At 41.9% G+C, this 27,658-nt stretch overlaps 1 long non-coding RNA gene across 1 annotated transcript in view; it reads left to right on the forward strand.

Annotated features, from left to right (window-relative positions):
* The first annotated feature begins 3,869 nt into the window (after nucleotides 1–3,869).
* LOC309529086 overlaps nucleotides 3,870–27,658 on the forward strand; it is a 39,574-nt gene continuing 15,785 nt past the window's right edge. Inside the window, exons 1-2 of the long non-coding RNA XR_014218064.1 lie at nucleotides 3,870–4,157; nucleotides 4,871–4,947. This is a non-coding gene — a long non-coding RNA (uncharacterized lncRNA). The remainder of the gene's footprint in view (nucleotides 4,158–4,870; nucleotides 4,948–27,658) is intronic.

Raw genomic sequence — 27,658 nt, forward strand, 5'->3', positions numbered from 1 at the left:
AACTTAAAAGTGCTTAAGTTGGACCTTGACCAGCAATGATGATGTTGATGATTATGTGTTATTTCAAAAGCAACATCAAGAGCCAATCCATTAAAAAACCCAAAAACTTATGGGCACAGGAGCTCCTCTTACATATATAGGAAAAAGAAAGTTCAGTTGCATTTTGGACTCTCTGAATATCCCCCCCCAATAATGTACAGCCACTACTCCTAAATAATAGCAGCCAGTTGTCCTGAAACAATAATACCAAAGAGGACTTTTATTAACCATTTCCTGGCTGTGTGCCCCCCCCAATCGCCAAGAGGGTATGGGAACTGATAATTGAAACATTCAGTGAAAATCAGGCAAGCTCTAACTGGAGCTGTGTGCATAATGCATTAACGTGAGAAAAATGCATGTCTGTCCCATGACTCACAGAGCAATTAAAATGTATTTCAGTGAATTAATTTCCCATAATAGCTATGACACAGCTGATCAGGAGGAATCAAGTAAGATTTGAATTCACACATTTAAAAGAATAAATAATAGTAATCAACATCATCACAATCTTCTAAGTTAGGTGGAGAATTAGCATCAGCCTCACCAATTATTTTCCTTCAGGGGCCCCTCCTCTTTCTACATGAAAATAATACAATAAAATTGTCCGAGGCTTTGGCAACAGGCTTTTGTGAGATTGTGTGTGTGTGTGTGCATGCGCGTGCCTTTCATATGATAATTGAGAGATTCTATGGCAACCATTGAAAAAGAAAAGGGGGGGCTGAAAACAAAAGCTGTAGCAGAAGAGGATCAGTGCACATTCAGAGCATCTGCAGGAATAACGGCAAGTCTCGCCTTCTAGATGTAAAAAGTGCCTGATGATAGGCTAGCAAAGGCACTGATTTAACTCAAGCAGAGACAGTATGTAATTAATGCAGTTCCCAGCTTTAGCCTTCAAATCTGCCCAGCTTTGCTCTTCTGTACCATCCATTTAAATGCGTCCTGCACCACAGGGACAGATTACACCAGGATGCCCTGTTGGAGCAATTATTACAGCATACGATAGCACAGTTTATTTAAATAGTACCATCAATCCACTTGCAGCCCATTATGAAAATGTTTCTGTCTCAAAGACCCCTGGTTCCAAAGTGCTTACAATTTGTAAGGTCCCTGCCCCAAAGTGCTTACAATCTGAAGTTGGGTTGTGACTAGAGATTTTGAGAGCAGTGGGTCTGAGGACAGTTAATGCTGAAGGATACCAAAATCACAGAAATGAATATATCGGAAGCCAAGGGCAGAAAGGCTAAGAGGGACAAGGCCATGGAGAGTTTTAAAGGGAAGGAATTGTATGTTTGATGTGGAAAAGGGGAAAAGATAAGACTGCACCATGGAATGGTCGGAAGCAGAATGGTGGGAAGAACCAGGTGGGGAACCCCCAAAGGAAGAAGGCTCAGACCCCACAGATTGGTGGTGGGACAATGAAGAGGGAGAAGAGGGAGAAGAGGGAGCAGACTGGGAGGTGGAGGTGTTGGAAGCAGAAAAGGTAACAGAGGATAGTGAGCTGGGAGAGTTTGTGGCAGAGAGAAGTCCAGAATCAGAGGCAGAAGCTGAAGCAGGAGAATGGGATGAGGCTGGTGAAGAGTCATGGGTGGCTCCTCCTCCTTTTGTGACAAGCTCTCCTCCTGCTTGTCTCCCAGATCCATAAGAGGCTTGAAAAGGGAAGAGAAGAGTTTGGTGGATTTTGGGGGGGAAACTCTGGAGAGGAAGGACTTAGGCAGCTGTGGGGAGGTGGTGGCCTTCAGTCTCAGGAACTGCTTCTTCTGCTTCTGCTTCGTATTTGTACATGCTACACAAGACGCATTCTCTGGAGGCAGGCAGTTTGTGATTTGTGGAAATCATCCAAAACTGCGAAAACAATGTCATGGCCACCATCCTTCACATAGTTAAGCATGCCCTACTCTGAGTTCAATGAGCTTAAGTACGTCTAACTCTGAGTAGTTTGTAGCCAAAATGACCTCCAGCCTTTGTCATTATTAAATTCATCTCAGAGGATATAATTAGAAATATATGATTTGGCTCTAAGGCTCTTGGTCTCATGGACAGACTCTGATTCCTTCTCTTCAGCATGCTCCAGAATGTAAACAGTTGCTCGTTCTAGGCAAAAAGCAGTAACAGTTTTTTGAGCCTTGTACTTGCAAAGGTAGGTATCAAAACTTGAATCACCGCTTTTGTTAGAAAAAGGCTGTTTTCTCCCTCCTTTTTAATTTTGGAGAAAATAAGTGTGCATGTGTGTGGGGGGGATACTTAACCCTTCCCCACCCATTAAGTCTTCTCCAACCTCCCATAGTGTTCTATAGAGATGTTTCAGCTCACAAACTTCTAGCTGTGACCTGTTTGTTGATATAGCACGGGGTGGAGAAGACAGAAGGAAGTAGCAGATGAAGAAACATATACACACATTCCCAGTTCCAAATCTAATTTCTTTACCTAGGTCACTTCCAGACCACCTTTCAATCGAAAGGTCCCTCAAAGTGAGGTACCTTCCCCAGCCTCCCTTTCTTGAACAAAAGTTGCCATGCAGATTTAGTTCTATGCATTTAAGTGTAATGCTTAGTTCCATCCATAGAAGGCAATGATAAAAGTCTACTGCTTATTCAGCAGGCTCTAATATGTGGTTGGCCGAGGAAAATGAATTCACATCAATGCATTTGGAGTACAGTGTACATACACTGTTTCTTTGTTTGTGGTTTGTTTGGTTTTGGGGAAAAGTTGTTTCTAATTGACCTAAATACTATTCATTTTCAAGCATTTTTAATTTTTGGCACAGGATATTAAAATTTTAATGCAGGGCACTGTAGAAATAGGTTCAAGCAGCACATGATCTAGTGCCGTGCATCAGAGTCATGAAACAGGCAGCTGTCTTGCTAGGGTTGCTTCCTCCTCCTAAAAACCACAACCCAAAGTCTTATGATTCCTAGAAAACAAGAGGGGGAGAAGGGGAAATTCCTGACTTCTAAAGAACAGAACCACTGGACTTTTTGTTGTTTTTTTATAATATTTTATTAGGTTTTATCAATAGAAAAGTTTAGAAAAATACAAAAAATGAAAAAGATACAAAATTACAAAATACAAAAATACATACATTAAACACAAAAATAGAAAAAGAAGAAACACATATAAAAGAAAAACAAAAATTCCCTCTTTCTTAGTTTCTCATCTTTAGTTAACTTATTTTCCTGACTTCCTCGCGTCTCCCATTTTTGTATCCCTTTTAGAAATTGGTTCAGCAAATTCTTGTCCTATTAGTTTATCTATTATTGATCCCATCTTACATTTTACCTTGTTGCTAGAACCCCTTCATTTCATTTCAATGTTATCAGCATTCAAAAATTTTACAATATTTCTGCAAATAAGTTTTAAACTTCCTCCAGTCTTCTTCCACCAACTCTTCTCCCTGGTCTCGGATTCTGCCAGTCATTTCCGCCATCTCCATATCGTCTATTAGTTGCATCTGCCATTCTTCCAAGGTGGGTAGGTCTTGTGTCTACCAATGCTTTGCGATGAGAATTCTTGCCGCTGCTGTAGCATACATAAAAAAAGTTCTATCCTTCTTTAACACCGATTGGCCAACTATGCCCAGGAGGAAGGCCTCTGGTTTCTTCGGGAAAGTATATTTAAATACCTTTTTCAGTTCATTATATATCATTTCCCAGAAAGCCTTGATCCTTGGGCACGTCCACCAAAGGTGAAAGAATGTACCTTCAATTTCTTTACATTTCCAACATTTGTTATCGGGCAAGTGATATATTTTTGCAAGCTTGACTGGAGTACATCATTTTCATGGACTTTTTTTTTTTTTTTGGTAGGAGGTGATACTGTAACAATTCCTCATTCTCTTGTTTTGTATATAACCAGTTTCAAGGCAATACAAAGTATAGGCATGCATGATCCATCCATCCCAAGTGAAGTAATTTTCAACCAAATTTATTTCGGTGGCAGAGCTATGCTCATGCTTAGTTCCTTCCTTGCTAAAGTAAATCGTGCCCACTCTGCATTTGAAGTCACAATGTTAAGTGAAGCAGGAAAAGGCTTCTTCCTCTGTGATGGTACCATAGCAATGGAACGTCCTCCCAAGGGATGCCTTTGTTCATTTCTTGATGACCTTCAGGTGCCTGGCCAAGGTAACCCTTTTCCAGCAAGATGTTGGGATAGATTCTTGACTGTACATTGATTTTTTTTTTACTGTTTTCTTTTCTTTTATTGCTACTGGATTTTATTGCTTTTAGACACCATTTTAATTTTAATTTTTTTAACATTGTATTTCTAAGTCAGTTTCAAACAACAAACCTCTCTCTTCCTATAAGCATTTTGGTACATTTGGTACATTTTCTTAAAAATAACCTCTTTTAGTAAATGAGTGGCTCTGCTAAAAATGGTGTCATGATGACTGTATCAGTGTTCCTCTGTTTGAATGAACACTGAAGCTTTCATTAAACAGGATTCCAATGGAATTGCATACTATGAGGCTTTTCACCCTGGGAACTTGCCCATAAGTCAAGATAGAAAGCTGAACTGCAATAATGCCCAAATGATTAAAAATGACGTGTCCCCATTTTTGAAAGCATTAGTCTTAATATATTTCTTAAGAACTGCAGTTTACATCATATTTGTTACCACGGGATGGAAATTCCCTTTCTGAAGTCTTGGGAACACTGCTCTTTTTCGGCATATTATTTGCCAGCTGCCCTAAAAGAAAAAAGAAAAGAAACAGAAATTAGTTGCTGAAAGTCTGCAGGGCAAAATCTCCATAATGATGCCTATTTACCAGTAAAAGTGAACTAATGTCACAAAACCAATTTAACTTTGATCCCAAATTTTACCCCTCATTTCTTAGAATCAGGCATTCAAACATGGTAAAGAAAATTATGGAGGGAAGCCTTTCAAGACTAAGTGATGGTGACATAAATCAAGGTGAGTTATGTAAAGAATACTATTGTTTGTTTTAAACCGATTTAATATTGTATTTTTAAATTGCTGGTAAGAACACCACCACCACAATGTGTCATACAGATTTATTCAGCAAGATATATATACCATTTAACAAAACAATATCTAAGGAGTTTACATAATAGTGCAAAACAGTTGTTCAAAATGATGATAAAAGGGCAGACAATCAAATTATCAAAATATAGATGAAATCAACTGTTTGGAAAATATGAACAAACTTGCATTCAAGTCTGGGTTGGTTTGTTTCAGGAGGTGTTGAAAACAATAGAATGAAGACAGCTGCTTACATAGCCTTTTTAAAGCACAATTATGTGCTAATATTTTATAGCAATAAGTTACGATCCCTATGAAGGGAGCAGAGGGGCCATGCTCACTGCCCTCATCCCCACAGACATATCCCTGATGGTTCTGCTCCCCCCCCCCCACATGCTGCACTATCCACATGCCTGGTGAGGAAAGGTCTGAAGCTCACTGCCTGGTTTAGACTTCTGCAGACAAGTGGAGAAGGCACCTTGCTTCAGATCTCCCACTCAGCTGCGGCACACAGGTGCAGGTGGGCTGCAATCAGCATGGCCCCACTTTTCTCCTCACAAAATTCACAATGCAAGAGGTTTGAATGCCTGAATAGGCCCATAGACTTCCTTAATTTCATATTTTATCAAGTGGCGCCATTTTTGTTGTTTAGTCGTGTCCGACTCTTCGTGACTCCATGGACCAGAGCACACCAGGCACTCCTGTCTTCCACTGCCTCCCGCAGTTTGGTCAAACTCATGCTGGTAGCTTCGAGAACACTGTCCAACCATCTCGTCCTCTGTCGTCCCCTTCTCCTTGTGCCCTCAATCTTTCCCAACATCAGGGTCTTTTCCAGGGAGTCTTTTCTTCTCAAGAGGTGGCCAAAGTATTGGAGCCTCAGCTTCACGATCTGTCCTTCCAGTGAGCACTCAGGGCTGATTTCCTTCAGAATGGATCGGTTTGATCTTCTTGCAGTCCATAGGACTCTCAAGAGTCTCCTCCAGCACCATAATTCAAAAGCATCAATTCTTCGGCGATCAGCCTTCTTTATGGTCCAGCTCTCACCTCCATACATCACTACTGGGAAAACCATAGCTTTAACTATACGGACCTTTGTTGGCAAGGTGATGTTTCTGCTTTTTAAGATGCTGTCTAGGTTTGTCATTGCTTTTCTCCCAAGAAGCAGGCATCTTTTAATTTTGTGGCTGCTGTCACCATCTGCAGTGATCATACAGGCACCAAAATATGGCCTACCATATTTTGAAGTACAGTGGTACCTCGGATTAAGTACTTAATGTTGAAATTGCAGAGTCCTTTGCACAACGGAATGACGAACAGTACGTGCCACATGCTTAATGTTGCTTTATTTTCAGTTCAAAGTGGAGAAATTACAAACATGCATCTTGCCTCTGCGGGAGCAGAGAAGCAACCGTACTTCTCCTCGGAATGAAAAACACCGAGAGAAAACAGTGAAAAACAGGAAACCAGTGTACGTCACATCCAGCTTCCCATTCCCGTGGGAAAACCCAACAGTACTCTGACTGTGGAATGTAAACATTGTCTTGTGACAAGCACTTCGCTGCACAGTGAAGAGAGCAGAAACCAACATCCTCCCCCTTTCTGTGAACATCACTGGGCAGCGTGTTCGTACAATATCAGTACAAACCCAACTTCTGTACATAGGTACAGTGTTGATCCCTTGATACAATCTTGGACAATACATCAGCAGGAATTTCATTACCTGGCATATAGGACACCGTTACGAGTCCCTTCTGAATATGTTCCCTAGCATGTTGCAACTTCAATTGCAAGTGCTTCGTGCTTTGCTTACAACCTTCCGAATTCAGCAAAGCCAAACATGCTTTGTTGTCCTGGTAAACCTGGATTGGACATTTGACAGGAATTTTCATGTCTTTGCACAATTGTAACAACCATTCACAATCCTTAAGTGAATAAGACAGTGCATTCAGTTCAGCTTCACAAGTACTTAAGCTAATTGTTGTTTGCTTCTTGCATGACCAATCAAATAGACCCTGATTGTACATGTAGCAAACTCCAGACGTACTTTTCCTGTCTGTAGTGTCACTTCCAAAACTTGCATCTGCAAAAATCTCAAGACCACCAGACTTCTGATTGTTAAATCTCAGTCTGTAATGCATAGTGCCTTTAAAATAGCGTGCTATGCGTTTCAGAGCTTTCCAATCCTTAACAGTAGGATTGTTAACTTGTCTGCTTAGCAAATTACAGCTAACAGCAATGTCAGGTCTTGAACATCTGGCAATGAAGTTTAGCTTGCCTAGCACACTTCTGTACAGTGTAGTGTCAGAAAATGCTTCTTCAGTGTCTTCTACCTGATAACCTGTTGTCATCGGTGTGTCTACAGGGTTAGCATCCATCAGGTTTAGTTTGTTTAACACATCAGCAATTTTCCGTGACTGGTGTACTAGAATGTTACCACTTTGGTCTTTCTCTATTTCCAGAGATAGGTAGTTGTTTACCTCACCAAGATCTTTCATGTCAAAGTGCTCTTTTAGTTGAGCTAGGGTGTTATTGTACATTGTGACATCTTTCCAAAAGAATAAAATATCATCAACATAAAACAAACAGTACAGCTTCTTTTGCCCCTCCTCTTTGACAAATACACATGGATCAGCTTTCCCTTGTTGAAAACCTAGAGAAAACAATGCTTCAGTGAGTTTTGTGTGCCAACACCGTGCACTTTGTTTGAGACCATAAAGGGACTTTTTCAGAGCACAAACAAATCCCTGTTTTACCTGTACGCCATCAGGTGGAAGCATATAAAGTGATTCACCTAGAGATCCGTACAAAAATGCTGTATTCACATCGTGGTGACTAATGTGTAGATTTTCCTCTGCAGCTAGCTTGAGCATAAGCCTAATGCTCTCATATCTCACCGTGGGTGAGTAGGTCTCGTGATAGTCTTCACCTGGTACCTGTGCAAAACCTCTGGCTACCAATCTGGCTTTGTGTCTGACTATCTTGCCATTCTGATCAGTCTTCGCTTTGAAGACCCATTTGCTTCCAAGCAGTTTCATTCCTGGAACTACTGGAACTAGCTCCCAAGTTTTGTTCCTTTCTAAGGAATCAAGCTCAGCCTTCATAGCATTTAACCATGGCTCAGCTTCCTTAGAATCCAAATCCTGGATTTCTTGGAAACTTGAAGGTTCAAATACCTTCTTGGAGCTTTTAACAGCTGCTACTGCTGTCTTAGCAAATTCATCAGCAAATCTCTTTGGAGGTCTGCCTTTTGTGGCTCTTTGTGACCTGCGAATCAGCCTTTGGTCTTCAACACTCTCCTCTTCTTTCTTAGGAGAAAAGCGACCTATTGTGAACAATGGTTCTTCCAATTCCTGATCAGAGCTTTCAGAGGGTCGCATAGAGGCTTTCGCACTCTTGAAATCCTCTGAATTATCCGATTCAGTTTCAGACTCAGAATCAGAACCTTCATCAGTGGGTGTGGGTTGCTGTTGCTTATCCTCAGTCTCATCACTGTCATCAGGATAACATTGGAAAATTCCCACATTCTCCCCCCACTTGGCATTGTACTCAACACTTCTTGTGAGCTTAATTGTCTTAGAGTCAGTCATCATTATTCTGTAAGAACCTTTCTGATACCCTAGAAAGATACCATGCAATCCACGTTTGCCTAACTTGGAGCTTTGTGGTGAGTGAATCCACATGTCAGAACCAAATATTTTCATGTGTTTGATGTATGGTTTCTTGCCAAACATCTTCTCATAGGGGGTACAACCAATCGCTGAAGACAACCTGCGATTGTAACTGTAAACAAAACATGAGAGAGCTTCGGCCCAATAACTCTCTGGAAGATTGGCATCATGCAGCAAGGTTTTTAACCCTTGAAGCAATGTTTGATTTGCCCTTTCGCAAAGCCCATTCTGCCATGGCGAGCGAGGACTGGACAAATCGTGTTGAATTCCTTTCTCAGTCAGAAAAGCTTCAAACTGCTGAGAAGTGAATTCTCCCCCGCGATCTGTGAAAAGAGTTTTTATCTTCTTACCATGCACATTTTCCAACCAAGCACAGAATTCCTTGAACCTTGGAAAAGCCTCTGATTTCTGCTTGAGATTGTACACATAAATATACCTGGAAAATGCATCAATGAGAACCATGAAGAACCTATTGCCACCCAAAGAGGGCGATAGTGGACCAACTAAATCAGCATTAACAACCTGGTATGGTTCTGTAGCTTGCCTACTAGACACCTTACCTTTCACAGCCATTTTCACCTTTTTGCTGCGCATGCCTTGCACTTCATGTGGTACCTGCAGGGTTTAATAGTCATACCTTCAACCAAGGCAGGCATTTTAGATACTGCCTCAAAATGCAAATGACCAAATTTCCTGTGAAAATCATGAATGCATCCTGCATGCAAACTTTTGTTAGAACCTGCAATGCAACAAGTATCATTCTGCACTACATCATCATAATACAATACAAACAAACGATCAACACATTCAGCATGCAATACATAATCGTCTTTCTTTGTGATGGTGCATTTCTTGTTCTTGAAGGAAACGTCAATGTTCCGTTCATTCAGCTGCATCACACTTAGAAGATTGTGTGTGGCATCTGGAACATAAAGTACATCCTGTATCTCTAAGTCCAAACTGTGAAGAACAACAGTTCCGTAGCCTTGACTGGGGATCGTGTGGTCATCCGCCTGGTGAATCGCACCTTCCTGCGGTGTAAAAGACACGAACAGTCTCTTATCGTTGCACATGTGGTGGGTAGCTGCTGAATCAACAACGAAGAAAGATCTAGACGTCTTCTGGACCTTTGCGACGTTTGGAGTGAAGCGTGAGACCATTGCCTTGTGCTGCGTTGTCCTGGACACCGGACCTTTGCCTTTGCTTTGGCCTTTTCCACGCGATGAACTTTCGCTGCGCTGCTCTGTCTTGGCCCTGGGATATCTGCATTCCCTCTTCATATGGCCTAGACGTCCACACGAGTAGCATTTCACTGCCTTCAAAGCTTTGGCGCCCTCTGGTGGTTCCACTGCACTCTGGGATGACGTCTGTGAAGACTCCCCCTTACCCATGCAGCTAGCACCCCGGCGATCTGCTTCATTCTGGATCACGGCAGTAACATAGGCTACTGTGAGCTGAGCAGTTGGTTGAACAGCAATCTGAGTGGCAACGGACTCCCAACTTGGACCCAAAGAATGTAGTATCATGAAGGAATACACAGCCTCTGGAAAGTTGAGTCCTCTCTGTTGCAGCTCATGTCTCAGATTCTGCATCTCCATCAGGTGTGTACGCACATCTCCACCTTCAGCAAGAGCCATACCATGCAGCTTGGCATAGTAGTACATTGAGGAACCAGCTTCTGTCCTCAAGTGAGCCTCTCTTAAAGTGTTCCAAATTTCTTTGGCTGTGGTCTTTCCACGCAACAGACAGAGCTCTTCTGGGGATACTATCAACGTAAGCGTTCCCCTTGCTTTGGAATCCTTAGCAGTCCATTCAGCTGTAATTGGAGCTGGGGGGTTGTCTGTAATAACATTAAACAGACCTTCTTTCCGCAGAATTGCCGCTGCATACTGCACCCAGTCCGTGTAATTTTTCTTATTGAGCTTAGGAATCCCAAAAGCATCAGCCAGCTTTGCATTATCCATCATTGCTGCTTTAATCAAGCTGCGTCACAGTACTGCAGCTTCTTCCAAAAGTACTTTCGCTTTCTCAGCCATTGCCTGTATCGCGGCAAAACGGCTTTAAAAGTTCAAAGTCCAGCCATAAAGCCATAAACTAGAAACTGGCAGGCTGCTCCGGGCAGCATGAGCACATACCTTCATCAATCAAACTTGACGCGCAGAGCAGATAACGCGATCCGTTCCTCTGTACCTCTGCCGGCATTCTTCAGTTTGATTTACGTCTTTCTGGGCCCATAACCAAAATGTTGAAATTGCAGAGTCCTTTGCACAACGGAATGACGAACAGTACGTGCCACATGCTTAATGTTGCTTTATTTTCAGTTCAAAGTGGAGAAATTACAAACATGCATCTTGCCTCTGCGGGAGCAGAGAAGCAACCGTACTTCTCCTCGGAATGAAAAACACCGAGAGAAAACAGTGAAAAACAGGAAACCAGTGTACGTCACATCCAGCTTCCCATTCCCGTGTGAAAACCCAACAGTACTCTGACTGTGGAATGTAAACATTGTCTTGTGACAAGCACTTCGCTGCACAGTGAAGAGAGCAGAAACCAACACTTAATTCGTTCCGGAGGTATGTTCTTAACCTGAAACTATTCTTAACCTGAAGCACCACTTTAGCTAATGGGGCCTCCTGCTGCCGCTGTGCGGCCGCTGCACGATTTCTGTTCTCATCCTGATGCAAAGTTCTTAACCCGAGGTACTATTTCTGGGTTAGCGGAGTCTGTAAACTGAAGCGTATGTAACCTGAAGCGTATGTAACCTGAAGCATATGTAACCCGAGGTATCACTATAATTTCAATGCTTGCTATTGCTTCTAAAGAGGGCCTCCCATAAGACCATTGAAGGTCTAATTGCCATATTTTGAAGAGCAAAACAGAGGACAATTTGCTGACTTCTACTTTTAACTATGGATCACTAAGACAACTCTCATTTTACATACCCATGAAAAAGAGGACATGACCTGGAAAAAGAGGACATATGGCAACCCAAGTTGTGCTACTATTATTATTATTATTTAAACACTAGGTGCATTTGGGGCAAGGGAGCAATTATCATTGGCACCATGATGTGTGAGGAGATGAGGTTTAACCCTTCTCACACCAGACGTGATCTCAAGTAAAATCACCTGCTTCCACACATAGCAATTAATAAGGGGGTGGGGAACCTCTCGTTGGTGCCAATTGGATATTTTTTGGTAATGTGAATTGCTGTGTTTCTGTCGTGTCTCTTCTGCACAGGGTAAAAAAGTATCATAATTTAAGCACAAGTGAAAATTTATAGACTGCTATCTCCTTAAAAGCCGTATTTTAAAGTTAGATTGTGCGAATTCAAAATGTTTGCTTTCTTTTCTGGTGGCTTTCCCAAACAATCTGTCTGAAGTGGCTTTACTGCACTCCATCCATTTATGCTAATTTTCCAAAAGGCAAATAACATGATATCCAGTCTCTCTAATGAGCCAAGACTGGCTGTGTTCTATATACCTGCTGCACTTCTATATCCCCTGTTTTTAAAAGCTAGACATTGTAGGCTCCAGCACACAAATGAAGTATGACACCAGGGTTTATTAAAGAAGAAGTTTTCCTGTGACCTGTTTCAAAGTTGCCAAGACTTCACCTTTCCTTATTACCTCAGTGACCAAGCACCTCAGTTTAGATCTGACAAAATAAGCCAGAAAGGGCAAGGATTGAGAATGCATGTGGTGGGCCACACACCTCCAGAAATCTTGCCCATACAGTATCCTCAAGCTGCACACATTTATATATAAAAAATATGCCAACACAATCCTACTGTCTTACTGAATGTTGCAATGTACATCATGAGCTGCTAACTATGCTCATGTATTTAACAGTGTGATAACTAGCAAATTATTTTCCTCTTTCTATCAAGCACAAACAAGCATGTGGTACAGCAGAAGCTTTGGAAGTTCTAATATTGATATAATTCATTCTGTCAATAAAAACACATTTCTAGTTTTTCACAAGCATATAAACAACATATTTTGTGCTTTCATAGTAGCAAATTCATTCTAATTATTTATTAGCTTTACTACCCATATTTTCAAGATTGTTGACAATTCTGACATGATATGAGACCAAACACCACTATACATTGTGTTTCCCTAAGCAATGTATAGAATCTATACTGGTAAACATGAAAACAGTCCAATGTGCAAAACTGGGTATATTCAATTTTCACTGGGCTTTGGGAGCTTCAAATTCAGAAACTGGAGAATTATAATGATATTTTAAATCATATTTGTAGCCTTGGCCACTTAAACATATATCAATTTGCTTGTGTGAATTTACAGAGCGAAACAACTCTAGACATCCATTGTACAATTGGGATTTTACTATTAATTGAACTGCTCAGTTATCCATTTGTTATAACAACAACAACACACTTTACATTTGAAAAGACAAACTATAGAAGAAAGCATAAACAAAAAAGTTAAAGTTATTAATATTATTTGTCATGCAAAGATATGCTAATGACAACAATGAGTGCTAGAAGTTTGCAGCCAGATTGGTTATGTAGTTGGTAATTCAAATTAATATGTGAAGTCCAGTCACCTTTATTGCTCTGGCTTAATCTTTTTGGCTTGCTGTGCAGCAGTTGGCAGGATTCTGCAGTCAGACTCTGTTCTAACCCTTCCTTACCTGTTGTCTCCTTTTCTGCCAAGCACGCAATAGTTTCTGTCTTCAGGTTCTATGCATTGCTTTTGCTCATCCTTACTCTACACTTTTCCGGCCCTGATTGTTACCTCATGTTCCTGTTTTTCAAATTACTGATGATTTTGGCCCACTCACTTTAGCCACACTTTGTTCTGAGCAACTTCTCCACCACCTCTCTTTTCCCTCAACATCTTTTCAGTCACCTCAAAATCTTTTAAAACTCACTTTCAAAAGTTTTGTAAGGAGGCAACATGCCCATGACTTTGCAGGACTTCTGCCTGGCATTCCCCAGCATGTGTCCCACTCAGATCTGCTCTGGAGGTTTCCCCAACTCTCTGGAGCATATTTTAGTGGGTACTATAGGCGGTGCTTTTCCCCCTAAAAACAATGTTTTGGGGTACTCTTATTTTCCTACTCGTATTGAAATACTGCCCCTCAATGAGGCCAAACTTAGATTCACAAAATGTTTAGGGGTATGCGTACCCCTGCGAACCCCCAGGAAAGAAAGCACTGACTGTAGGGTTGTGTGGAGATAGAGGGAGGATAAGTCTTACTGCATCTCATTGACTACTGTGAGAATAGGATGCTAGACGAGATGGGCCACTGATTGTGCAGGCTCTCCTTAGGAGCTGATGTTGTGCAGTTGGAAGCCTGCAGTAATATCTGCTAATGATATGATGACATTGGATACAATCCTAAATAGCCACATGACATTTTTAATTTAAAAAAGGCAGACAAACACCCCTGGAGTACTGTGCAAGACTTACAATTCAGTCTTCCAATTGCTGATGATCTTCTTTGGTGATCACTTGTGGCCGAGTAAGATTGTCTTCCATGAACACAGTCTTAATGGTGTGTCCGTAAGTGACTGTGGAAGCCAATTCTGGCTCCACACATCTTTCCACAGTGGGGACATAGGTTTTCGGGCAGGAGTTGATCATGGTGAGGATTTGCCAAACGTGCTTTCCTCTTCACTCGTTTCTGCCTTTCATTCTGAGTTCGTGCTTCTTCAAAGTCCAGAGCACCTTTGGCAAAGGCTGTTCTCCAATTGGAGCACTCGCAGGCCAGTGTTTCCCAATTTTACATCCTTATACTGCATTTTTTTAGATTTGCCAGTCGATTGAGATCTACCGGTCAATTGTGGGCTGTCCCTGGTCGATCCCGGTTGATCGTGTGATCTCCAGTGACCTACCCCCCCCCAAAGCTCAACATTTCTGGTCAATCCAATGGGTAGATCACTGCCAGTTTATTTATAGTCGGAGTAGATCGCAGTCTCTTGGAAGTTGAACACCCCTGGTCTATTGCATTGTAGTGCAGGGAGTGGGGAAAAGGAAATTCCCCATCTCCTAAAAACCTCTTCCTAGCCTTCAGCTGTGCCCCCTGTGAGTTTTAATCACAGCAGAACTGACAACTCCCCTGCCTCTTCCAGAAGCAACAATACAAACATCTCCCTCTCTCCCTTTGCCATTGCATAAGCCCAGGCAACTTTGTGGAGGCTTCAAAACTACAGATAAGCTTTGTACAGAATTGAAAATCTCTTTCATTTCCTTTTAAAGTCTTCGCTGACTGACGAGGCTTTCCTTGAGGGATGATCCAGCTATGATGATGTCTTCACTGGTTCATGGTGTACTCATTTGTATTTGTTTTATAAATGTGATTTCACGGTTGCTATTTACCAGCATTGTATTTTTTTCTTATGCTGGCAGCATAGAAAATCTTGCAAATCAGTTAGATTAATATCGGTGCAGTGCTCTTACATAGCTCTCATTCATTGCAGGGAAGCTGGCACCCAAGTCTAGCATATGCCCCTGGCATCCTGGGACATTTGCTGGGGTAAATGCACCCTGGAAGGACCCCCAGCATCCACCACCCCAACATCTGGAGCAGGGCCTGCTGGCACTGAATGTGGATGGTCATATGCAATGGTATTTTGATAGCTTTCTACCCAAATATTCTTCTTAAGACACCAGGGGTGGGGAACAGTGACCTCCTCCATTGCCCAGAACCAAAAAACTGTGAAAGTAATTCTATGCTTCCAAAAGGAGTTTTCCCTTGTGTTGTTGAAAGGCAGCTCCCCATGCTACATGGCAAACTTAAAAAATATAACTCAGGAGAGTTTCAGAAGCAATTTGTGCTGCTTCTTCTTGGGCTGTTGTTAAATGTAAAAAACCAAAAGCTTCTTGGCATGCAAGAAGAATAAGCTACAGGGACACTGTTGGAAAGGTATGCAAAGAACATTCTCCTACTAAAACAAAACAAAAAGGGAAAGCTCTTTCTCATGTGATATTCAGAAACGCAGGAAAACCTTATAGATTTTAGGCCAGTTAATGAAAGAGTTAAGTTAAAGCATTCCACACCATGCGTAATCTCATTTGCAGAGTGTTTCTAAGAAGAAGAAAAGGTACATTCTGTGAGAAATTTTAAGTTGATTATATGTTTTGATGTGGTCACTTATGTACAAGAGTAGCTAGTGTGATGCCTACAGCTGGATGTTGCTGGACTACAGCTCCCATCATCCCTGACCATTGTCCATGCTGACAAGAGCTGGTGGGATTTGTAGTCCAAAATATTTAGATGGCACCATGTCACCCCCCTTCCTGAATTATGAACTGATCTAGGCCTGAGCCAGAGAGCCCTGCATGCATTTTCAGGCTGCCTGGAAGAAAAGCAGTTGGTGTAAGTATTGCAACAGTGGTTGTGCACCACCCCAAATCTCTGCCGAGTGGTAGCAAGATTCCAGGGGTTTCCAGGCATGTTTCTGTTGAGAATTCAGGCATGTCAGACACTGCAGTGTTTTAATATATATGGTTTATTTTACACTTATATGCACTGTAAAGTAGGACATATGGCCATCCTATTAATTGCCTAAAACCATACAAAGGATAAACTATATCCCTGTCAGAATGTCTTCCAATTTGAACAAAAGCTGTGAAAACAAAAGGAAGGAGAGAAACATTTCCATCATCACATTGCACAAATTAGAATAAAAATGATGAAACATGAAATGTATGTCAGCATATAGGCGTGCAGGCTGGTCAGAGAAGGAGTGAGAGCCTTGCTGTCTGTCTCCATCTTCTGACAGCTGCAAGTTGGAAAAGCAAGTCGTGTGGAGTCTGGTCTGTAAGGGGAAGAGCTGAACTGCAGGTAATTCCAGCAAGGCCAATGTATGGAGCCTCAAAATCCCCCTCAAGCCTTCTGAGAGTATGGGGGAACCACCTTAGAAACACTATGTCAAAATTACTGCATGACAACTATGGCCACTTTTGGGCTTCTTTTCTTTCTGGCTGTCCTCAGTCACTTTTCATGTGAGTCTTTGGTGTTCCGCAACACCCTTTCCTTTGAGGTCCAGCACTGCTACCAGAAGGAAGATGACACTGGTGATAGAGCTACAGCTAGCAGTGTCTCTAGCAAAGAAGATCCTAAAATGCAAAGTTATTTTAGGTCAGAGAGTTGTTGTTTTCCTGATGAGTTGTAGGAAGCCAATCAATAGATTCAACAAACCAACCAAGACAATGTTCTTAGCAAGCAGAGTTTAATGGACTGGAAGGAACTTCATTTGGTCTCCCTCAAAGCAGAAAAGCAGAGGAAATATGTCAGCTGAAGGTTTACTTCCCAGTCCCTTGATGGATTGTCAGGTTTTATTTAGTGCTCTTGATAACTTGATTTGCTTTGCATCTCTTGGGCTGGCAATGTGTTTCAGTGAGCGCTGAAGTTTTCTTCAGATAACTTCTCATTGTAGCTTCATTTTTCAAAATGTGTTTTATCATTGGGATTCAGAGAGTTTTATATGTATATTAGTATTCTTTAAAAAAGTTTCATACTATTTTATTTGGTGTTATTTTTTTCAATGTGACTGTCATCTTTTGCGTTCTTATGCTGTTAGTCATCAAGAGGACCCAGGTGGGCTGGAAGGTGAGATGAAAACCCACATTACAAAGAGGAACAGACCATCTACACTGTACTGCATTTGCAGCTGTAAAACTTCACCACAAACCATACAGGCATAAAAAAAGCTTGGGAATGGAAGTGTTTTGAAGTGTGCACTGTGTTTGGGTATATACTTTTTAGAGTGTGTCCTTGCACTCTACCCTTTCTTCCTAGCAGAACTGCTAGGAAGGTGAGTGAATTATCCTCCTTTCCCTGCATTTTGAACATCTTGGTGCCAAGCAGGCAAAGAGAGGGGTTTCCAGAGGCAGCAGAACTGAGCTTTCCAGGCTACCAGACATTCTGGGTTGTACTAAGCTAAGTTTGACTTAAGGTAGACCTACTGAAATTAATTAACCTTAGGCTACTCTGAGTAAAGCTTAGTAGAATGCCACCCACTTACTGCTTTCCACAAAGCCAAACCATGGGATGCTAGAGGCAGGGTCAACTGAACTTTGTATTCAGCTATATTTCATTATATCAGACATTCCGTGTCATGGGAACATTGCTGATGGAGCTCACTTCATCAAAGTGGCCTTTGAATAAAAATTCCACATTGTAGGCCAAGTAGTCAAACAGGTCTAGATTTTGTGATCTGGCCAAGTTTAATGATTTAGGTTGTTGCCACGGCATTGGATCAAAGTCACTCCTTCATGACATGTTTCAAAAGACCATTTAAGGATGTGTAATATCACAGCACGAGCAATAATGTGCTGGGATTGCATACAGGTGACCAGACAAGGAGGGGAATGAACCACCCTCCAAAAGAAAACCAGAAAATAAAAATGCAATAGCAAAACTAATAAGGTTCCATATTTATTTACTATTTCCCAATGCATTTTGCTGATCTTTATCAGAGTAGCCTTTTCAACAGTTCAGCTGAATTTACACATGCATCAGATTGAGGTGGAAGTGTTTGGAGTTACTAAAATTAAATGTACCACTTTGAAAACAATTTTGAATGCTCCTATGCATGGAGAATTCTCTCCAAGTAGCAACTAAAATAGCAAGGAGAGGACTATGCTGAACCTTTGTCTCTGATGTGATAAGGTTTTATAGCCTAGGTGTACAAAAATCACACTTTCAGCTTGATCTTTAAAATACAGGGGGAGCAAAAGCAATCAGCAGCATTCTTATAGCCATACTACAAAAAACATGGGTTTTTGTAATGGTTGAGTTTTACTCCCATTTAAGATGTCTGGATTGAAAAGGCGCAAGAATCAATTAAGGTACTCCTGAGTGCCTGTAGAGTATACACACTTCACCTGAGTGGTGGATTGCAGAGATAAGCCAAAACTGGGAATGAACCCTTTGTGGGAGAAGACTGATGGTGTTTACAAAGATAACTGGAATTTCTGGAGGGGAAAATGGTTCTGAAATGGGGTTTTTTCCCTTTAAGTGAAATGACCTTTCCAAGAACCTTCTACAATTACTTCAAGCCAACAAAGAGGATGTTAAATTCCAGCCTTCATTTATTTTCTTTAGTAGCTAGGGGCTGCATTACATCTGTAACTCCAAGATTCCTCTTTCTGTTATTTTCCTGATGGCATCAAATGCCTCTTGACCCCTGTGACAGCTGAACAAATAAGGATGGAGAAAAGGGGCCTAATTATGACTTTCAACATAAATATGGAATATTATTGAATTTAGGTTGATCATGATGTGATTCCTTTCCCCGTCCTTCATTGGCATAGTGAGTCTTTTCGAAATCAATACTTGGAATGGTTTTGGTTATAAGAATAACACCTGGATAACAATGACCACTGGATGTGTACAGTGGGAGCTTCACTCCAAAGCTTTAGAAAACTCTATTAGATGTTTGCCTCCTGCCTTGCAAACCTTTAAGCTGTTGCTGCTGTTGCAGCTGTGTTGTGCCTTGTGGGATGGATTTGTGACACAGTGCGGCGGTCAGCACAATGCTGGGAATGGAGAAGATGAGCCAATGGGAAGGTAACCCCCCCCCTTTGTACAGCAGGCACTTATTTCAGCTGAGAATACCTCCTCTGAGTTAGTCTCCTCACAAAATCAGTTGAGCGTGGTTTAACAGCTGAGTGCCCTTTCTTTTTGTGAGTCTTTTAAAATCATTCATAGCCAACATGGAGGTCTCTGGATGCTGTTGGACTTTGACTCCCATCACTTCTGACCATTTGCCATGCTGGCTGGGGCTCATGGGAGTTTGGAGCACAACATATTGTTGCACGCTCCAAGGAGTACAAGAGTCCAGGGGTTCCAGGCGCTTAACCAGGGTTTGTGTTTCCCTTGGAAATGAGGCACAGTGGAGACTGTGGTGTCTTTATGATATATGGTTATTTACGCATTTATACCTCAGCATACAATGGAGGCTGCATCAAAGCATTACAGCGGCTCCTATTCCACAAGCCCAGGAAAGGAGAGGCACTGGTGTGGCACTGGTGTGTGAAATGGAGGTTGAGTTTTGAGCTGGAGTTATCTTGAAGCACTGGCGAAGGAAGAGGTGTGCGGAGGGAGCACCCCGCCCCCAGCAGCACAATCCCCAGGGTGCCATCGCAGCTGCCCCCCACCCCTGCAGACAGTGCCCCCCTCACCCCCAGGATGCGTGCTACACCCCTGGGACGCACACCAGTCCTTCTCCCGCCTGCTCTCTGCCACCGGTGCCAGAGCATGAAGCTTCGCCACTGCCTTGAAGCTGCCTGATAAACATTTTATGACCTCCTACGGTATGGATTCATTCACCCCATGCCCAAGGCATGTTACTTTTGCCTTGCACATTGCTTCAAAGTCTTTTCTGATTATTATACCAGATATACCAATTATCTTCAACCAGCTCTTCACTACTGATCTACTTTAGATAAAACCCTTCATTTGCACACATTGAGTTGTAAAGTCAGCAACTTTTTGTACACATATCCTGCTACCACCAAATAACTGATGACTAAGATAAAATTTGAAGAAAAATTTGATCTCCCTGAGACATCAGTACCTGATAATTCCCTTTCACGTCTCCATATGTAGTCCTCCATTTGCCTATATGGCAAACTGGCAATATGTTTCATAGAAGTCAATGAGTCTTTGTTTTCAATCAAGTGTTACAATCAGGGTGTCAGTTGAAAAAACAAATTGCCATGTCCTTGGAAGAGTAGGGAACAGTCTGAGTGACATTTAAGATTCTTAACCAAAATAGGAAACACTGGAAATTTCATCAGCAAGTCTGATTTTGGCCTGGTTTCCAGACATATTTTACAGGGTTGCAATGTATTGATAAACATCTGAACTCTTGGGGCCTTACCTGAGAGCTATGATTTATCAGACTGTAGATCTTATGCTATTTGATTGCATATGAACTGGTCCCAAAATGGCTAAATAGAGGAAATTAATTCTTAATTAAATAAGAAGCGCTCCCTCAGGACATTAAAGCAATCAAGACAGGTTAAGATGCACTGCCTGTTGCCAAAGAGGAAATGTGTACACTCAGCATGGGAATCAAGCCCAAGATTTTCTGGCTCAGAGATCCTATTGCAGGGGAATCTTTAAAAAAAGAAGAAGTCTCGTGTTGCATGTTTTTAAGTACAGTCATTAGAGAGTGCCTCTAATCATTTCAGAGGTAAAAGTCATTTCTTTCTTTCTTTCTTTCTTTCTTTCTTTCTTTCTTTCTTTCTTTTTATTTTTACCAAAAATTGAAAATTAAAATATTATTCAGAATAATTTGTAAAAGGTACATCAAAGTAAATTATTTGATGAAAAACTTTTGGCTATCAGGGATCTGCTCTGCCATGTTTCCCCCTCTGGCCTTGTTCCTAGTAATCAAGATGGCCAAATGTACAACAATGCATTAACACCCCAACAATATGAATATGAAGTCATAACAATGCCAGCCATTGTGTGGCCTGGAATGCTGGATCATTCGCAAGGAGCAGAACTGACATCTTGAAATAATATACAGTATAATGTCTTCTGTGCAGTTTTATTTCCTATGTCAGAAAAGTCAGATACTGTAAGAAAAACTATGAAGGCAAGGAAGAATAGAAGTAAATTAGCCACACCAGCCAGGAAATGTGAGGGCAGCATTTTGATTGGCAGGATTAACCAATTAATCAAACCTATCAAGGCCGAAATCCTATGGCACTTACCTTGGAGTCGGCACCATTGAACATAGTGGGAAACATATACAGCAGAGGTACAGACCCTCAGTTCTAGGGTCCAAATGTAGCCTTTCGGTTCTCTTTGTCCAACCCTCCAGGTGGCATTCCTCACCGCCCCTGCTCTGCACTCTCCTTGACTACCTTTGCCTGGCTGGAATGTGTCCTTGTATGTGGTCATGCCTCTTGCTTGCCTAGATGGAGGATGAAGATCTCTCTGTGTGTTCTGTTGTGATCACTGACTTCAGCAGAGGCAAGGCCAGGGTACCCTGGACAGGGCCATGTGAGATCCAACCTCAGATGTTGCTTCAGCAGCAGTCATTCTCAGATGGATTCATGACTGATGACATCTGCACAGCTTAGCTCACTATGTCCCCTCTTTGTTGGGAAACTGGATGGGTGAAACTTTCATTTTCCGTTTGGGGCACAACAACTTTTTGTTCCCAAGAGAGTGCAGGGATTTTTGTTCCCAAGAGAGTGCACTGGCCCAAACTTTCAGCTTTAAGTAAAAGAGGCTTTGCCTGTTTCTAGATTTGCCAGTTTTCTTGGTTATACAGCAAATGTCTTTGCTGTATCTTAAGGTGGGTGCATTAAAAGGCGGGGCAGACCAATTTATATATTATATTATATTATATTATAAATATCTGTTTCACTTTATGGTAAGTCGGGGACATAAAAAGCCTGAGAGTTCAAGGATGGCAAGACAGAAAACACCGCTTCCTTTCACTGAAAAAATGTGGCTGGAAGTATCCCTGAAGGAGATTCATCCTGTTGTTGTTTCAAGGATCCTGGCAAGGCTAGTATTTGAAAGCCACCCATGAACAATAGAACGAAAACAGCTGCACAGCAACCCTAATCTGGTTAGTGACTGTGTAAATACAGTGTAGAGCTATGAAAAGGTCATTGACAGAGGTGCCCTGCTGTGCTACAATGCACGCAGGTGCTGTGGGTGTATTCCTAATTGCATCATATCACTGATGGCGGGGAAATTAATGGGTCGTATATAGTCTGGCCTCTTGTTCCAGTCATACATTCCATAAAAAACTGACTCTGACTTCAGTGCATTATTCTACACAGGCTTCACGAGGCGGTAAATTGCCTCATTGCCTGTCCCATGTTGACAGAGAGCCCTCGCCCTTCTGACTTGCCAAAATAAAATAACTCTTCACAGCTATCTCCAAGGAAATTGGCCATGTCAGTAAGCCATGGCCCCCCACCCTTTGGAGCCCTACATGCTCTGCATTCGCTGACTTTTTCTGCTTCTTCTTCTCTTAAAATAGTTTTGAGAAGAGATAGGAGATTTTCATGAACAAAAAGCATGAGACTATGTCTCATCCTAAGTTTTAGTAAGGCTGCTGTTGTGACATCACACTTCATTAGGCCTCACTTGTGAAAACCCTTAGTGATGCTTTTGTATAGCAAAAAATCAGATTTGTGGAATAATATGGTCCTTTACTGAACTATTTTAAATTAAAGCCTCTGCAGCCTGTCAGGTTTCACATAACTTTTAATCCAGGCAGAAAGGAATGATAGCTAAATTCTGAGCTGTGGAATGCACATAGTTGCTTATTAATGCAAATGCCTGTTGGCTCTCAAAGTAGCAGTCAAATCACATAATATTTTAGCTCTGCAAATATTGTACTGCTGCTGCTACTTCTATTGCTAAGAGCCAAACTGCACGCCACGTTTATCGCAAATTGGCAGCATGGGGACGTGGATCTAGAATGGGAAACTGGTATGTTTGTGGGGGGCTTTAACCCTTGTCCCTGGCTATAGTACCAATCTGCAACAGTCCCTCCACATGCAGTTTGCATTGCAGGAAGGAGTGAATCCCTCCCACCCCATTCCAGAGTCTTCACATAGATCTCATCCCCCACTCCTGCATCCTGACCTGACATTGTGTGAAAGAAAAAGTTTGTTCTCAAAGTACGTGCAGATAAGCATCACGTGTAGTTTGGCCCTTGCACCGCCAGTGGGTTGTCTGCTGTAATGATCCAAGACTGATGCTTATCCTCTGCTCTCATCAGTGCTGAAATACCCTCCTCAGCCTGCTTTTCTAACCGAGCTTAATTCCATCTGACGGCAAGCACTATTGAATAAGACATGGCTTCTTCGTTTTTCTTAAAAAAATAATCAAAGCCTTTTCATACATTACTTGAATTGTAGAGTTTGCATTAGCACTAGTACCTTACACTTCTGATTCCCTGCAATTAATGTTTAAAGTGGGACTTGTGGATCTCACCTCCAGCCTGAACTTCCTGATTTCCCTGCAGTCAATCATTCCCCCTTAAACTGCACCATTGTTTCTCACTTCACCCCCTGCCCTCCAGCATCGACAGATGCTTCCTGCATATGAAATAGTTTGCTTATAGTCTACAGGCATGGGTATAGATTAACTTGAACCATTTTGTGAGACTTTTGTATGAAAAAACAATGTATAAAAATAAACAGCATTGTGTTAGGTGTTAGTGAGTTGCAATCAATTTCTTTCCCTTGTTTTCTTCTATATATCTCGTGGGAAGAGCCACTTTCCTGGCTGTTCACTGAAGGCTTTATAAAAATGTGGACTCACATTTCAAACATCAGAAGAAAATATCTTATATTGATGGTGATGGTGATGATCAGTTCTAAGGCTTCAAAATAAGATCATGCTGGATCAGACCAATGGCCCATCTAGTCCAGCAACTTGTTCTCATGATGGTCAACCAGATGCTTATAGAAAGCCTCCAAGCAGGACCTGAGTGAGGCTTCCTACAGTTTCCACCGATTGTATTAAGAAGCCAACTGCCACCATCTGTGGAGGAAAAGCATAACAATCATGGCTAGTGAATATGTATTTTATGGCCATCCAGGTTGGTGGCCATCACTGCCCGTGGGAGCAAATTCAAAAGTTTAATTATCTGCTGTGTGAAGAAGTATTTTCTTTTGGCTCCTGAATCTTCAGCTTCCTTGGATGTCCACAAGAGACCCTCAGGGTCCCTTCCAACTCTTCAATTCTGTGATTCTATGATTCCAGGGATGCAGGTGGCGCTGTGGGTTAAACTACAGAGCCAAGGACTTGCCGAACATAAGGTCGGCAGTTCGAATCCCCGCGATGGGGTGAGCTCCCGTTCCTCGGTCCCTGATCCTGCCAACCTAGCAGTTCAAAAGCACGTCAAAGTGCAAGTAGATAAATAGGTACCATTCTGGCAGGAAGGTAAACGGTGTTTCCGTACGCTGCTCTGGTTCGCCAGAAGCAGCTTAATCATGCTGGCCACATGACCTGGAAGCTGTATGCCGGCTCCCTCGGCCAATAAAGCGAGATGAGCGCCCCAACCCCAGAGTCGGCCACGACTGGACCTAATGATCAGGGGTCCCTTTACCTTTACATTTATGATTCCAGGACAGGTATCCATTCCACTCTATTAGTACTAACTTAATACCATTCCAAAATGATAGTTTGTGTATCATTATTAATAGAACACATTGTGCACTGACTAACAAGACCCACCGTTTGGCCATCCTGTTAAAATTCCAGCCTGGGTCATGTTAAGCTCTTTCTGTTCTTTTCGTTTCCTCTCCCTTTCATGAGCCCTCCTGTTAGTAATACAGTCTCGGCCACCACAGAAAATTGAAAGAATTGTGCTGCACTTTGGAAGCCACTGTGGACTCAAAACAACACGTGCAGCGTTTCTGCTTGCCAAAACTGTGTTCTGTCTTGTTCATGATGATGCACACAGAGTTCTGGTTAAATAGTAACCTCCACCCTCAAATGAGCGTGACTGTGATTTACGTTTTAATGTTCTCTAAAGGAATGGATTTATATGTTCCCTGAGATAGTGTATGAAAATCTCGTTCCTGTTTACAAGGTCAGTTGCAGTCATAGGAATGCCATATTTGCTCTCTTTTCTTCAAAAAGCCACCAATAAATTATTGGCTATTCTTTTGCTTCTTTGTGGCCCACTTTAGATTTACCTATAAAACGTGTCTTCTAAACATTCATCAAACTGCTTTGTTTTATTATTTTTTGATGCTTCGCTGAATGTTTATTGAACTTTTTATTGATGTAATTCTTTGTATTGCTTAAAGATTTTTTTAAAAAGAGATATTCTTTTGTTTTCCTCAAGACAGATGAAGGTTTTGCATATTAAGTAGGGTATAAGTATTATTGAGGAATAATAAAATGACATTCAACATTCTTTCTCACAAAAGCCAGTCTGAAATTCTATGCAGGTATAGTGAGCTAGGTATAGTGAGGCAACTATAACCACAAACAGAAAACCGAGGGCCTTTTTTTGTGTCAGAAGAATACCTGAGGAAGTAGACCTTATTCCCTCCAAAACAAATTGAAGCCATGGATAGACTCTTCTATTATATTCTAGAACAGGACATGCAGAGGATCAAGTAGTTCTCTATTTATCCAGCCACCTTGCTCCAACTAGCCTTCCCCATAACTATACTACATGACCAGAGTTTAAAATTACGAGAAACCCCGAGAAGTAAACCAGGCTGTCCAGAGCAGATGTTTGTTCTCTAATGTGGGGAGGAAAGCAGGGTTGGCCGGAAGGGCATGTTGGAGGGGGAGGGCCAGCCATTCCCATGATATTCTAATTCTGTGTGGGAATTGGATTTTTGAATAGGTCAATTATCATAGAATCACAGAATTGTACCAGTTGCAAGGGACCCCAAGGGTCATCGAATCCAGCCTCCTGCAAGGAAGGAATCTCAACTAGATCACACATGACAGATGGCCTTCCAGCCTCTGCTTAGAAACCTCCAAGGAAGGAGATTCCACCACCTCTGGTGGGAATCTGTTCCACTGTTGAACAGCTCTTCCTGATGGTTAGTTGGAATGTTCTTTCTTGTAACTTGAATCCATTGGTTTGGGTCCTACCTTCCGGAGAAGGAGAAAACAAGCCTCCTCCATTTGCCTTGTTACAGCCCATTAGATATTTGAAGATGGTTAGTTGAAAGGATAAGGTGCTGAAATAGTCTTTCAGTAATCAAAACCTAGAACATTCAAATCTTAACCTTTGTCCAGTAAGTCATTTTGTGTGTCACCTTCTCACTTTCCTTGTTTAAAGCTGTTGGGAGCTAGGTGTTAAACCCAGTGGAAAAGTCTTCCTGTTAGCACATTTGCTAATGAGATGGTTTGGAGGCTGGGTAATATTTCTTCCATGCTTCTGGAATTACACAACATGGTTATTGCAAACAAATGAAGGTTTAACTTGGCAGGTCAGTATGGCCCAAGATCTGTGTTTTCTACATAAATTCTGAGCATGACCGATTCTCATGCTAATATAACTTACAGCTTGTAAAGAGTGCAGGGGATCTAGAGACACTCATATGTTTTTTTTTTAAAAAAAAATGCTTTCAAATAGTTTTGTAAATGGAAGCACTGGGGGAACTGTGTATCTATAGCTGAAATCAGAAGGCATTGGTGTCTTCCATAGGAAAGCAGAGCAGTGTTTGCCTTTCCACACCTTAATGAGCATCAGTTCTTTTTCATGGGAAGCAATGGGCAAGCCTGGCATCTCTGCAGTGCAAACCAGCTGTTCCTCACCTATCACACCTGATTCCTATGCAGTGGAGGGTAAGACAAGGCAAAAGCAGAGAGGAAGGAAAATGGTCTGCACTCAACAGCAGCACTCACTTCGGTTTCCAAAGTGAAATCAAAACTTATGGAGCACCACTCTTTGCCCACTTTGTCCTCTCCCCCTGAAAGGTGGTATGGATTGGGTCCCACTGAGGACACCTTGCAAAGGCCTCATCTCAAAACTTAAAGGCAACATGGAAAGGAGCCATGTTGAGGCATTCAGCAGAATGCACAACGTGTAAAAGAAATAGATGGGGTGGTGGAAGCAAGCATGCAAGTCCCCCACAAAACATCCCTGGGTTTATTGACTGCTGTTGAGACCTGTGTGTGATTAGGAAAAGCAGGAGAACACACCTGAAAACCTCTCTCAGAATTCTCAGTCATGGAGTTTCTAATTTTATTCAACCAAATTCCCAAAAACTCTTTCCAGACTTGACACTAATCATGCAAAGATCTGAAAAGCAGGCAATGTACCTAGGCCCTGTGTTTACACCCCGTGTCTTCAGGGGAAGTCCAAATATGGCATGTAACTGGGGGGTGGGGAGGCATCAAGATCCATCCAGTCCATACCTAGGGGGACGGCTAAGGGAGCTGGGCATGTTTAGCCTGGAGAAGAGGAGGTTAAGGGGTGATATGATAGCCATGTTCAAATATATAAAAGGATGTCACATAGAGGAGGGAGAAAG

This window comes from Podarcis vaucheri (assembly GCF_965113315.1).
Source record: "Podarcis vaucheri genome assembly, chromosome: 3".
Classification (NCBI taxonomy): Eukaryota; Metazoa; Chordata; class Lepidosauria; order Squamata; family Lacertidae; genus Podarcis; species Podarcis vaucheri.